General features: G+C 36.8%; 1 long non-coding RNA gene across 1 annotated transcript in view; it reads right to left on the bottom strand.

Annotated features, from left to right (window-relative positions):
• The window catches only part of LOC132023293 (uncharacterized), a 47,135-nt gene that overhangs the window by 33,882 nt on the left and 1,033 nt on the right, over positions 1-12,220 (bottom strand). The gene's annotated exons all lie outside the window — the stretch shown is intronic.

The following is a 12,220-nucleotide window of genomic DNA, read 5'->3' as shown; positions in this document are numbered from 1 at the left end:
TACTCTGACACCAAAATCAGACAAAAAAAAAAAAAAAAAAAGAAAAAAAGAAAATTACAGGCCAATATCCTTGATTAGTATAGATAGATACAAAATCCTCAAGAAAATACTAAAGGAATCCAACAATAGATTTAAAGGATCATATACCATGATCCAAGTGGTGTTTATTCCAGGGATGCAAGAATGGTTCAATATTCATAAATCTATCAACATGACACACCACAGTAAAATGAGGAATGGGGTGCCTGGATAGCTCAGTCATTAAGTGTCTGCCTTGGGCTCAGGTCACAATCCCAGGACCCTGGGATCGAGGCCCAAATTGGGCTTGCTCAGCAGGAAGCCTGCTTCTCCCTCTCCCACTGCCCCCTGCTTGTATTCGCTCTCTTGCTCTCAGTCAAATAATAAAATCTTAAAAAAACAAAAACAAAATGAAGAATAAAAATTATATAATCACATCAACAGATGCAAAAAAAAAAAAAAAAAAAGGCATGACAAAATTTAACATTCACTTATGACAAAAACTCTCAACAAGGTGTGTATAGAGGAAATATACCTCAAGGTAGTAAAAGCCATACACGACAAGCCCAAAGCTAACATCAAACTTGACAGTAAAAAGCTGAAAGCTTTTCCTCTAAGATGAACAAGGATGACCACTTTTCATTCAAAAGTTAATCGCCACTTTAATTCAACATAGTACTGGTAGTCCTGGCCCACAGCAATCAGACAAGAAATAAAAAGCATCCAAATTAGTTATAAAAAAAAAAAAAAAGTAAAACTGTCACTATTTACAGAGGACATGACATATACAGAAAACCCAAAAGATTCCATCAAAAAACTGTTAGGACAAATAAATTCAGTAAAGCTGCAGGATAGAAAATCAATATGCAAAAAAGCTGTTGTGTTTCTATACACTAATAATGAACTATCAGTGGGGTGCCTGGGTGGCTCAGTGGGTTAAGCCTCTGCCTTCGGCTCAGGTCATGATCTTAGGATCCTGGGATCGAGCCCCTCATCGGACTCTCTGCTCAGCAGGGAGCCTGCTTCCTCCTCTCACTCTGCCTTTCTGCCTGCTTGTGATCTCTCTCTGTCAAATAAATAAATAAAATCTTTAAAAAAAAATAATGAACTATCAGAAAGAGCAACTAAGAAAAATGGACAATTTATCAAAAAGATTAAAATACCCAGTAATAAATTTAACCAAGCAGGTGAAAGACCTGCATTCTGATAATGAAATGTCACCATGTAAGAGTTTCAAAATGTATTTTAAAAATCAGAAAATGAAGGCTAAAGAAACAATCTGGCCTTAATCTATTAACAAGAGCCACACTTAAAACAGAAGGTTGAAAGTCAGGGAATGGAAAACAACAATAACACTTGTAGGAAAAATTATATGGTATCTTGAATTTGCTTTAGAATATACCCCAAAATAAGTAACCTGGGAAGGGAGAGTGGATGAAACAAAAATGCCAAATTGATCATTGTTGAAGGTGGGTGATGGACACATGAGATTTCATTACACTCTTCCAACTTAGATATTACAAAATTGCTTTTCTAATAATAAGCAGGTTTAGGGGCACCTGGGTGGCTCCCTGGGTTAAAGCCTCTGCCTTCGGCTCAGGTCATGGTCGCAGGGTCCTGGGATCGAGCTCCGCATCCAGCTCTCTGCTCAGCGGGGAGCCTGCTTCCCTCTCTCTCTCTCTCTGGCTGCCTCTCTGCCTACCTGTGATCTCTGCCTGTCAAATAAATAAATCTTAAAAAAAAAAAAATAAACAGGTTTAAAAAGACACAGAAAAAGACATCCCAGGACAATACTAACCCAAAGCAACTTCATATAGCTGTAGGAGTATCAGAAGAAAGATGAAAGCATTGCTAGAAGGGTATTATACAGAATAAGAGCATCAATTCCTGTGAAAGATTTAAGAGTTCTACTTTCTATGTACCTAACTATATATCCTCAAAAATAATATGGAAAAAAATGGAAAGAACTAAAAATGAAGAAAAAAAAATATATCAATCACTACATTGGGAAATTTTACCATGTCTCTTCCAGTAATTGTATACACACACACACACACACACACACACACACACACACACCCCACTCAGGAAATTTGAACCACACAAAGAATAAATATGACCTAATAGTCCAAATACAGGAGAAAATGGAGTTTAAGAATAGTCACACATTTTACAAAACTGTCACATGTAGAGAGATCTTGGAAAAATTCTGATATATCAGCATATATATCAGAGGAAAGACTGTTCAAATAAACTATGGCAAGACTGTTATCCATGTGAGGGAAAAAAACATTGGATCCCTATAGCTCACACCATACACAAAAAGTAATTCCAGATAGATTAACAACCTAAATATAAAATGTAAAACTTTAAATTTTAGAATATCTTTATCATCTCTGGATGGAGAAGTCTCTTATTTTTGAAATATACTATTAGCTTAATCTACAATAATTCAAGATGGTGATTCTTTGAATAGAAGGCAAGAGATAGAAGGGAGATGCAATCATACAGATACACATGAGGGCTTCAACTTTACTGGCAATGATTTCTTCACTAGCTGGTAGGCACAAAGATATTCAGTATATTATTCTATATTATTCTTCACGTCATAAGTGTTTTACAAGGAATTCTTAAGAGAACAAACAAACACTTGTCTACACTATGCAATACACACTATAAAAGTTCAATCATGAGATTAAGGTGAAATGGATTAGATAGTACCTATGTAAATGGAAAAGAAAACAATGTGAAAAAAAACTGAACAAAGTTAATCCTAGTTAGAAGATAGAAGAAGTGGCAGGGCACTTGGGTGGCTCAGTTGGTTAAACCACTGTCTTCGGCTCAGGTCATGATCCCGGAGTCCCCGGATTGAGTCCCGCAGTGGGCTCCCAGCTCTGTGGGGAGTCCACTTCTCCCTCTGACCTTTTCCCCTCTCATACTCTCTTTCTCTCTCAAATAAATAAATGAAATCTTAAAAAAAGAGAGAGAGAAGATAGAAGAAGTGGGAGTAGTTGAGAACATCTTTTCAGGGGTGCCTGGATTGCTCACTCAGTTAAGCATCTAACTCTTGATTTTTGGCTCAGGTCATGATCTCAGGGTTGAAAGACTAAGCCCTGTGTGGGGTTCTGTCCTGAGTATGGAGCCTGCTTAAGATTCTCTCTCCCTCTGCTCCTCCCTGCACTTCCCCACCCCATGATCACACATGCTCTAAAATAAAATCTTTAAAAAAATTAAAAATTTTTAAAAAAGGAACATCTCTTCAGATATGGAGATTAAGAAAATGAGTGGAAACCAAGTCTGAGTTTAGTGTTAATCTGATGTAACAAATTATATATTATTACTATGTTACTATATTACAAATAGGACTCAGATAATATAAATGGTACAGCCAGAGTTTTCTTGGTTCCCCCAAAGCCAGTACTTTCTTCCATTACAACATGCTTTCATAAATAGAAATGGCCCAGAGGGAAAGCTAGCACAAATGCACATACATGAATGATCACCAACTAGTCTTAAAAAGATGTTTGCAGGGGCTTCTGGGTGGCTCAGTTGGCTAAGCGTCCAACTCTTGGTTTCAACTCAGGGTGGTGAGATGGAGCCTGCCTCAGGCTCCATGCTGCTGAGTTTGGAGCCTGCTTGGGATTCTCTCCCTCTCCCCCTTCCCTATGTTCATGTTCTCTCTCTCGCTCTCTTTCAAAATAAATAAGTAAGTAAATAAAAGATATCTATCTATCTATATATGTTTTAAGATGTTTGCATACCATAAAAATTATAGGTCTTTGCGCACAGTAGTGTTAGTTGCCTCACTGGGATCTTGTTACACAACCAGCCTCAATCAAATATTCAAAAGATTTTGGAGGTTATTCAACCTAGCATAGTTCTGGGGCTTGATCCCAGGATCCGGAGACCACAATCTGAGCTGAAGGCAGATACTTAACCATCTGAGCTACCCAGGCACCCCAAGATCAGTCTTTGCAGGCTAGATCCTATCATACCAGATACAAAGGAAGTTATCAAAGACTCTCAGGAACACTCAAAAGTACTCAGACAACTTGAAGAGGCTCGACTGGCCACAGATAGGAGTGTGTGGACAACAATACAAATAGTATAGAAAACAGCACTTCAAATTTGTTTAAAGCTACACTAAAAAATAAATAATAGCAATTGATTACTTTTAGAGGATGACAGAAAAAAATTATCATTTTGAAAACTGGTTTAAAAAGAAATGGATAAAAATCAAAGGCTTATTCTTCCTTTCCTATATAAATTGTGCCACTAGATGGCCAGTTTCTCTTTATAGAAGCATTCTAGCCAACACATCAAGAAATGATTGAATAAAAAAAAATCATGACTTTGCAATCCCTAATCAATTAATGGATCTAAGCATTTAGCAATAGTGGTAATGGCTACCATCACTACAAAAAGATAAAAGTGTGATCAAAACTATAAACAAAGGCAAAGATGTGGTTCCTGTAAAAGTCAAGAAGGGAAGAGGGAGTTGTAGCTAGAATAGGTGCATGGAAAACTTACAAAGAGACTGGCAATGTTCTCTTTCTTGATCTGGCAGAGATAACAAGTGTTGTTTAATAATTAATTGGCTATGTTTTATGTAAGATTTTTGTATCTGTACTATATTTTACAATTAAAAGTTTTAATAAAATGTTTGAAAATACATTCAAATAGTTTGGGATAATGGGTACTCTCCTATACATTGCTGATGGGAGCATAAATTGGTAGTCTTTATGGAGGACTCTAAGGCAAACCCTGTAAGAATTACAAATGCACATACCATTGACTTAATAATTCCAGTTTCAAGAATTTACCTTATGGTTACTATTCCACACATATGAAACGTAACAGGCTATTTACTGCAGGACTCCTGCAATAGCAAACAACTGGGTACAACCTAAGTGGCTACTGGTAAGAGACCAGTAGGAAATTATAGTGCACTATAGAGTGGAATCATCATGTACCTGTAAAAAAAAATGAAGAAGCCCAAGGTGATCTACACATTTGCTACAATCTCTACAAGATACCAATGCAGAAATAGAAAAACCTATCCTAAAATTCATAAAGAGGGATCCCAAATAGCTGAAACTATCTTGAAAAAAAAAAAAAAAAAACTATCTGGAATACTCACACTTCCTAATTCCAAAACTTACCACAAAGCTACAGTAATCAAAACGGTGTAGTACTAGTACAAAGGCAGACATATAGATGAATAGACAGCCCAGAAATAAACCCTTGCATATATAGTGAAATGATTTTTGACAAGGGTACACAGCCATTCTATGGGAAAAGGAAGTCTTTACAACAAATGTTGCTGGGAAAACTGGATGTCAACGTGCAAAGGAATGAAGTTGGATCCTACCAACATCACATACAATAATTAACCCAAAGTGGACCAAATATCTAAATGTAAGAGTTAAAACTTAGAAACTCTTAGAAGAAAATAGGGCAAAAGCCTCATGATCTTGGATTTAGTAATGATTTCTTAGGTATGACACCAAAGGCACAGGGAATAAAGGAAAAAAGATTTGACATCATGAAAATTAAAAAATTTTGTGCAACACAAGACAGTAACAATAAAGTAAAAACACAGCCCATGGACTGGGAAAAAAATCTGCAAATCTTCTGATAAGAAATTAATAAACAGAATATACAGAGGACTCCTAAAACTCAACAGTAACAACAACAACAAAACAATTTGAAAATAAAGGACTTGAGTAGAAATTTCTCAAAAGATATTCAAATGGCCAATATGCACATGGAAAGATGCTCAACATCACTGATCATTAGAGAAATGTCAATCAAAATTACAATTAGATAGCACCTCATACCCATTATGACGGCTACTATCAAAAAATCTGAAAATAACAAGAGCTAGAGAGGATGTGAAGAAACCGGAATCCTTATGCACTATTGGTGGGAACACAGAATAGTACAGCAGTTAAGAAAAACAGTACGGTGGTTCTTCAAAAAATTAAAAATAGAATTAGCATATGGTTTAGCAATTTCACTTCTGGATATATAATTGAAAAGAATTGGAAACAGGGTATCTAAGAGATGTTTGTACACTCATGTTCATAGCAGCATTCACATTATTCAGCCAAAAGGTGTAAGCAACCCAAGTATCCATCAACAGGAAGATGAATAAACAAAACATGGTCTATACACATATACAAGGAATATTATTCAGCCCTAGAAAGGAAATTCTGATGCATGCTATAATATGAACCTGGAGAACATTATGCTAAGTGAAACAAATGAGTCACAAAAGGACAAATACTGAATGATTCTGTTTATATATTTGTAATAGTGAAAATCATAGAGACGCAAGTAGAATGATGGTTTCCAGGGGCTAGCAGGGAGAATGAATTTACTGTTTAATGGGAATGTAAGTTCAGTTTTACAGGATGAAAAGAGCTAAGGAAATGAATGTATGACATTATGAATGTATTTAACAAATACTGAACTGTTCACTTAAAAGTGGCTAACATAATACATTTTGTTATGTGTATTTTACAATAAAAAATAAAAACTTACTTGAAACGGACTGAAGACCTAAATGTAAAAGGTCAAACTTTTAAACTTCTAGAAGAAAACATAATTAACATAAAGTCTTTGGGACTTTGGGATAGGGTAGGTAAAGATTTCTTCAACAGGACACAGAAAGTATGAATCATAAAATAAAAAACTTAACCTAGACTTCAGAATTTAAAATCTGTTGTTTAAAATACAGCAACAAGAAAATGAAAAGGCAAGCAGCTGGCTGGGTCAAAATATTTGTAACATCTACATCTGAGAAAGGACTCAAACCTAGAATATATAAAGAACTATCATGACTCGATACTGAAAAGATAAACCAGTTTAAAAATAGGCATAAGTTTTTATTTATTTCTTTGAGAGAGAGAGGGAGAGAAAGCATGCACAAGTCGGGGGGAGGGTGAGGGAGACTTCCCGTTGAGCAGGGACCCCCATCCTGGGGTCCTGGATCAAGCCGCTAGGATCACCTGAGCTGAAGACAGATGCTTAACCAACTGAACCACCCAAGTGCCCTTAAAAATAGGCAAAAGATTTGAACAGATGCTTCACAAAAGATATATGAATGATCAATAAGCACATGAAAAGTGCTCACTCGCATGAGTCTATAGGGGAACGCAAATTAAACAATGAGATATCACAACATATCCATCCACTAGAATGGCTAAAATGTGTTAGTGGGGATGTAGAGGAACTAGACTGATATATTGCTGGTGAGATATAAAATAGCACAACCACTTGGCAAATCAATTTGGCAGTTTCTCCTAGAGTTAAACATATGCTTCCCTTATCATCTAAGAAAATTTTCCCCCAAGAAATGAAAACATACCTACATAAAGTTTTTTTTTTTTTTTAAAAAGACTTTATTTGAGAATGAGCAAGAGAAAATACAAGTGGGGTGAAGGGCAGAGGGAGAAGCAGACTCCCTGAGCAGGGAGCCTGATGTGGGACTTGATCCCATGACTCTGGGATCATGACTAGAGCTGAAGGCAGATACTTAACCAACTGAGCCACCCAGGCACCCCTACATAAAGACTTCTGCACAAATACAGCAACTTTATTTTTAATGGCCAACTACAAGGAAGAACTCAAAAGCCTATCAATAAATTAAATGGACAAACAAAATCTGATATATCAGGGCACCTGGGTGGCTTGCTCAGTCATGTCTGCCTTCGGCTCAGGTTATGATCTCAGGGTCCTGGGATTACGTCCAGCGTCCTCAGGCTACCTGCTCAAGCGGGGAGTCAGCTTTTCCCTTTCTCTATGCCCCTCCCTGCTGCTTGTGCAGTCTCTCTTTCTCGCTCATAAATATTTTTTTAAAAATCTGATAGATCAGGGTGCCTGCGTGGCTCAGTAGGTTAAAGCCACCGCCTTGGGCTCAGGTCATGGATTCCAGGGTCCTGGGATTAAGCCCTGCATTGGGCTCTCTGCTCGGCAGGGAGCCTGCTTCCCCCACCCTCTGCCTGCCTCTCTGCCTACTTGTGATCAGTCAAATAAATAAACAAAATCTTAAAAAAAATGTTAAAAAAATCTGATAGATCTATACAAAGGAGTATAACTCAGCTGTGCAAAGGAGTTAACTACACACAACACTGATGAATCTCAAAAACGTTATGCTGAATGAAATAAACCCGATACAAAAAAGTACACACTATATGATTTGATGATATACTGTAAAAAACAACAACAACAAATAAAACAAGCCTAATTTATAGTTACTGAAAGCAGTTCCATGCATACCTGGGGCTAGGAGTGCAGGGTGACTGACAGTACAGGGGCACAAGGAAAACTTTTATAGAGATGGAGAGGTCTTGCACCTTGATTGCTGTATTATCAGAGTATCTATTTGACATAACTCTTAAAACGGTATATTTAAAATAGTGCATTTTACTGTATGTAAATTATAGCTTAGTATATAGTTGGTTAACATTTTCTACACATTATAAGACATAAACCTGACTTTTTATAAAATAGGGATAATAATAGTACCTATTTTATATGTGCTGTGGTGAGTAAATAGGTTAGGGTTAGGTTATGTGAAACACTTAGGGATTGGAATATGTACTCAAAAAAATGCTAGTGGAATAAGATTTTCTTAAAGATAAATAACTGCATAACAGAGACTATAAACCATTGACTTTCAAACAGGGGTAATTTTGCCCCCCCCCCCTCCGGGGACAGTGGGCACTGCCTAGAGAAATTTTTTTTCTTTTTTAAGATTTTATTTATTTGAGAAAGAGAGAGAGAGAGTGTGAGAGAGAACATGGGAGGGGAGAAGGTCAGAGGGAGAAGCAGACTCCCAGCAGAGCTAGATGCAGGTCTTGATATGGGACTCCAGGATCATGACCTGAGCTGAAGGCAGTTGCTTAACCAACTGAGCCACCCAAGTGCCCATGTCTGCAGAAAATTTTTGATCGTCATGACAGGAGAGGTGCTACTGGCATCTAGTGGATAGAGGCCAGGGATGCTGCTAAACATCCTACGAGGCACAGAATAGTCTCCACAACAAAGCATTATCAGACCCAAAATGTCAATACTATATGGATCAAGACACCCGGCTACAAACTAAGTGATAAAACCACTCACAGACAGAATCCAAAATGGCTATGTATATATTCTTCTATAAATCAAAAAGAGGAAAACAAAACCAATAGGAAAACAAGCAAATAAGAACATAGACAGTAAGCATGGAGATTCTGACACTGCAGTGAAATGTCAAGTGAATACATGAGATAGCATTCTAAAACCAATAAAAGCCGCAAAAATAAAAAATTCTGACAATACCCAATGTTGGTGATGATACAGAACAGAAATCTGTATTAGGCTCTGTAGGTGAAGGGGTAAGTTACATATATGAATATATGCATACATACATGCATTCTTATTCATACATTAGGATGAACAGTGATTAATGATAGTAGCTACCTCTAGGAATGAAGGGAGATGGATGGGAGGAACTTAGTTATATATTTACTGTTCTGCTTTCTGAAAGCTATATGCTTTAAATGATTCCCATTCATTGAACATTTATTATGTATCCGGTAGTAACAGATAGGTTCTTTACACACTTCTAACTTATTCCTCACAATAATTCTATGTTATAGATGGGGCGCCTGGGTGGCTCAGTGGGTTAAGCCGCTGCCTTCGGCTCGGGTCATGATCTCAGGGTCCTGGGATCGAGCCCCACATCGGGCTCTCTGCTCAGCAGGGAGCCTGCTTCTCTCTCTCTCTGCCTGCCTCTCTGTCTACTTGTGATCTCTCTGTCAAATAAATAAATAAATCTAAAAAAAAAAAATTCTATGTTATAGATATTCTTTATAGAGACAGTGTCTCTGAGAGATTAAATAATTTACTCAAGGTACATAGGCAGAAAGTGGCAGAGAATGAATTCAGGCCAAGGGTTTTCTACTGTAAAACCCCATCCTACATCCCCAAAATGGCACAATATCATGACCGATGCCTTAAGTTTTGATAAAATTAAAGCATTCTTGGAAATATTTCTAGTTTTCATAGAAATAGTCTCAACCAAGATAATTCTTGAATGGGAAGAAGGTAAAAATAGGATGGCAAAATGCAGACTAAGCAAGGCAATGTAAGCTACAGACTTCTCTCCAGGAAAAACGGACATAAAATTATGTAATTTCAGTGGCTCACAAATTCCCTAAAATACACCAATATTTTATACACCAATAAAAGCCCTGGTTAAAAACATCTTTTTTGGGAAAAAAAGGAAAGGGGAAAAACTGAATTATATTTGAAAGACTGTTTGAATTTGAGTCGTACTTTACAACTAGTGTATACATGTTCCAAATATAGCTCATAGTCAGAAATCTTTTGATCTGCCTCAATAAATCTATGACTATTCTTACTATAATGAGCTCTTTGCTTCAGAATGATACAAAGGAGATTGGTGATTATATATATGAAGCACGTAGAATTAGTTAAATTCAATTGTACATCTGTGTGTAAAGTTACCATTGTTGAGGGCTGAAAGTTAGAACAAAGAACAAGGGACACCAGGCTTAAAGATGTTGGAGTTTTTTCTATATCCAAAAACAATTACTAGTAAGTTATATCCCATATTACATCTATATTTACAAAATGCACAAGATCTAACATCTTCAGTTTTAAAATAAGAATATGCCACACAATCTTTACTTTTTTATGTGTAATGATCTTTTTCTTTATAAGTCCTCCTTTCTCATTTTGGGGTAATGGTGCAGGTCTTTGCTGCTCCTAGTCCTCTTCAATATTCCCTCATTCTGCCACTTCTATCTCCCAGGCAGACAGCACAGTATCTAGATTTAGGTTTTCTACCAACCTAGTTAATTTTGAATTAGTATTTTTTCCCCTCAATAAATACATCTAAACTGGTTACTTTCTTAATTTATCTTTGTAGTTTGTATTGAATGTTTTATACTTTTTTTTTTTTTAAATAGAGAGCATAAGAGGGGAGAAGAGAGGGAGAGAGAGAATCCCAAGCAGACTCCACACTCCGCTCCCGACCCCTACATCATGACCTGAGTGAAATCTAGAGTCTGACACTTAACTGGCTGAGCCACCCAGGTGCCCCTTGAATGTTTTATTTAATATGAATCTTTGGATGGCAAAGAGAAACATCCATACCACAGAGTGGCTCAGAGTTATGCTCCATCTAGCACATGGTCTCTTTATTTTACAAACATTTGAGTGCTAACCATGAGCCGCAACTGTGCTATGCAGACAACGGAATCAACAAACACGTGTTGGAAAACTTCAATTAAGTTATACAACATACTAATTTTTCTTAGTGATTGATAAAGTATGTCAACCACAAATTCATCCACGAAGTTTTTAAAGCTGTATTTTCACCGTGCTTAACAATTAAGGAGAAACTATGACATAAAATGGCTATTTACAAGTTTGACAGTATTACCTCCTTGGATCTTAGAAAATATTACACCTGCACACTAGGCATACTATTCCAATTTGTACTTTCTCTTACTGCTAAGTAACTTCTAGATTTTTAACCATAACCTTTTTCTTCCTATAATTGAGAACAATTATTTGTCATAAAGTTGTCTGCATGCCCCACTTATTCGTTTTTTTCTAAACAAAACAAAACAAAACTCAGTGTAGCAGAAAAACCAGACTTTGAGTTTTCAAAATCCAGATAGGAAACCTGGTTCTGTAAACAAGCTGGCTGAATGATGTCTACACAGATCACTTAATTTGGCTCCCTGAATTTCGTTTTTGTTCCTTTCTAAAGCATGCTAAAATACTTGTATCATTGCCTTCTTCTCAGGATGAAAGTAGATAAAGCATCTCCATTACCAAGCACAGTACCCAGCATAGAGATAGGTGCTCAGTCAATGGAAGCTACTCCCACCTTCTAACCTCCTGGAAAGGGAACATTTCCTTGACTTGTCACCATCATAATACCTAGCAAAGTGCTTCACACATCACAGAGATGATCCCCCAGATAGTGCCTTGGGAGGAAATCTCCAGCTTTTTAGTAAATATTTCACTTCTATTACTTTTGAGGCAGCCCTAATTCCACTGGGTGTCTTCTAGTACCAGATACACCACACAGGTTTATAGCAAACATTTTTAATGTTCCTTTCATTCTTCTAATAACTTTCTAACAGCTTCCCATGGTTCTCAGAATAAAATTCAAATT

This window comes from Mustela nigripes, chromosome 8 (assembly GCF_022355385.1).
Source record: "Mustela nigripes isolate SB6536 chromosome 8, MUSNIG.SB6536, whole genome shotgun sequence".
NCBI lineage: Eukaryota > Metazoa > Chordata > Mammalia > Carnivora > Mustelidae > Mustela > Mustela nigripes.
Note: the sequence above shows the minus strand (reverse complement) of the source record. Positions and strands in the feature narration are given on the sequence as shown.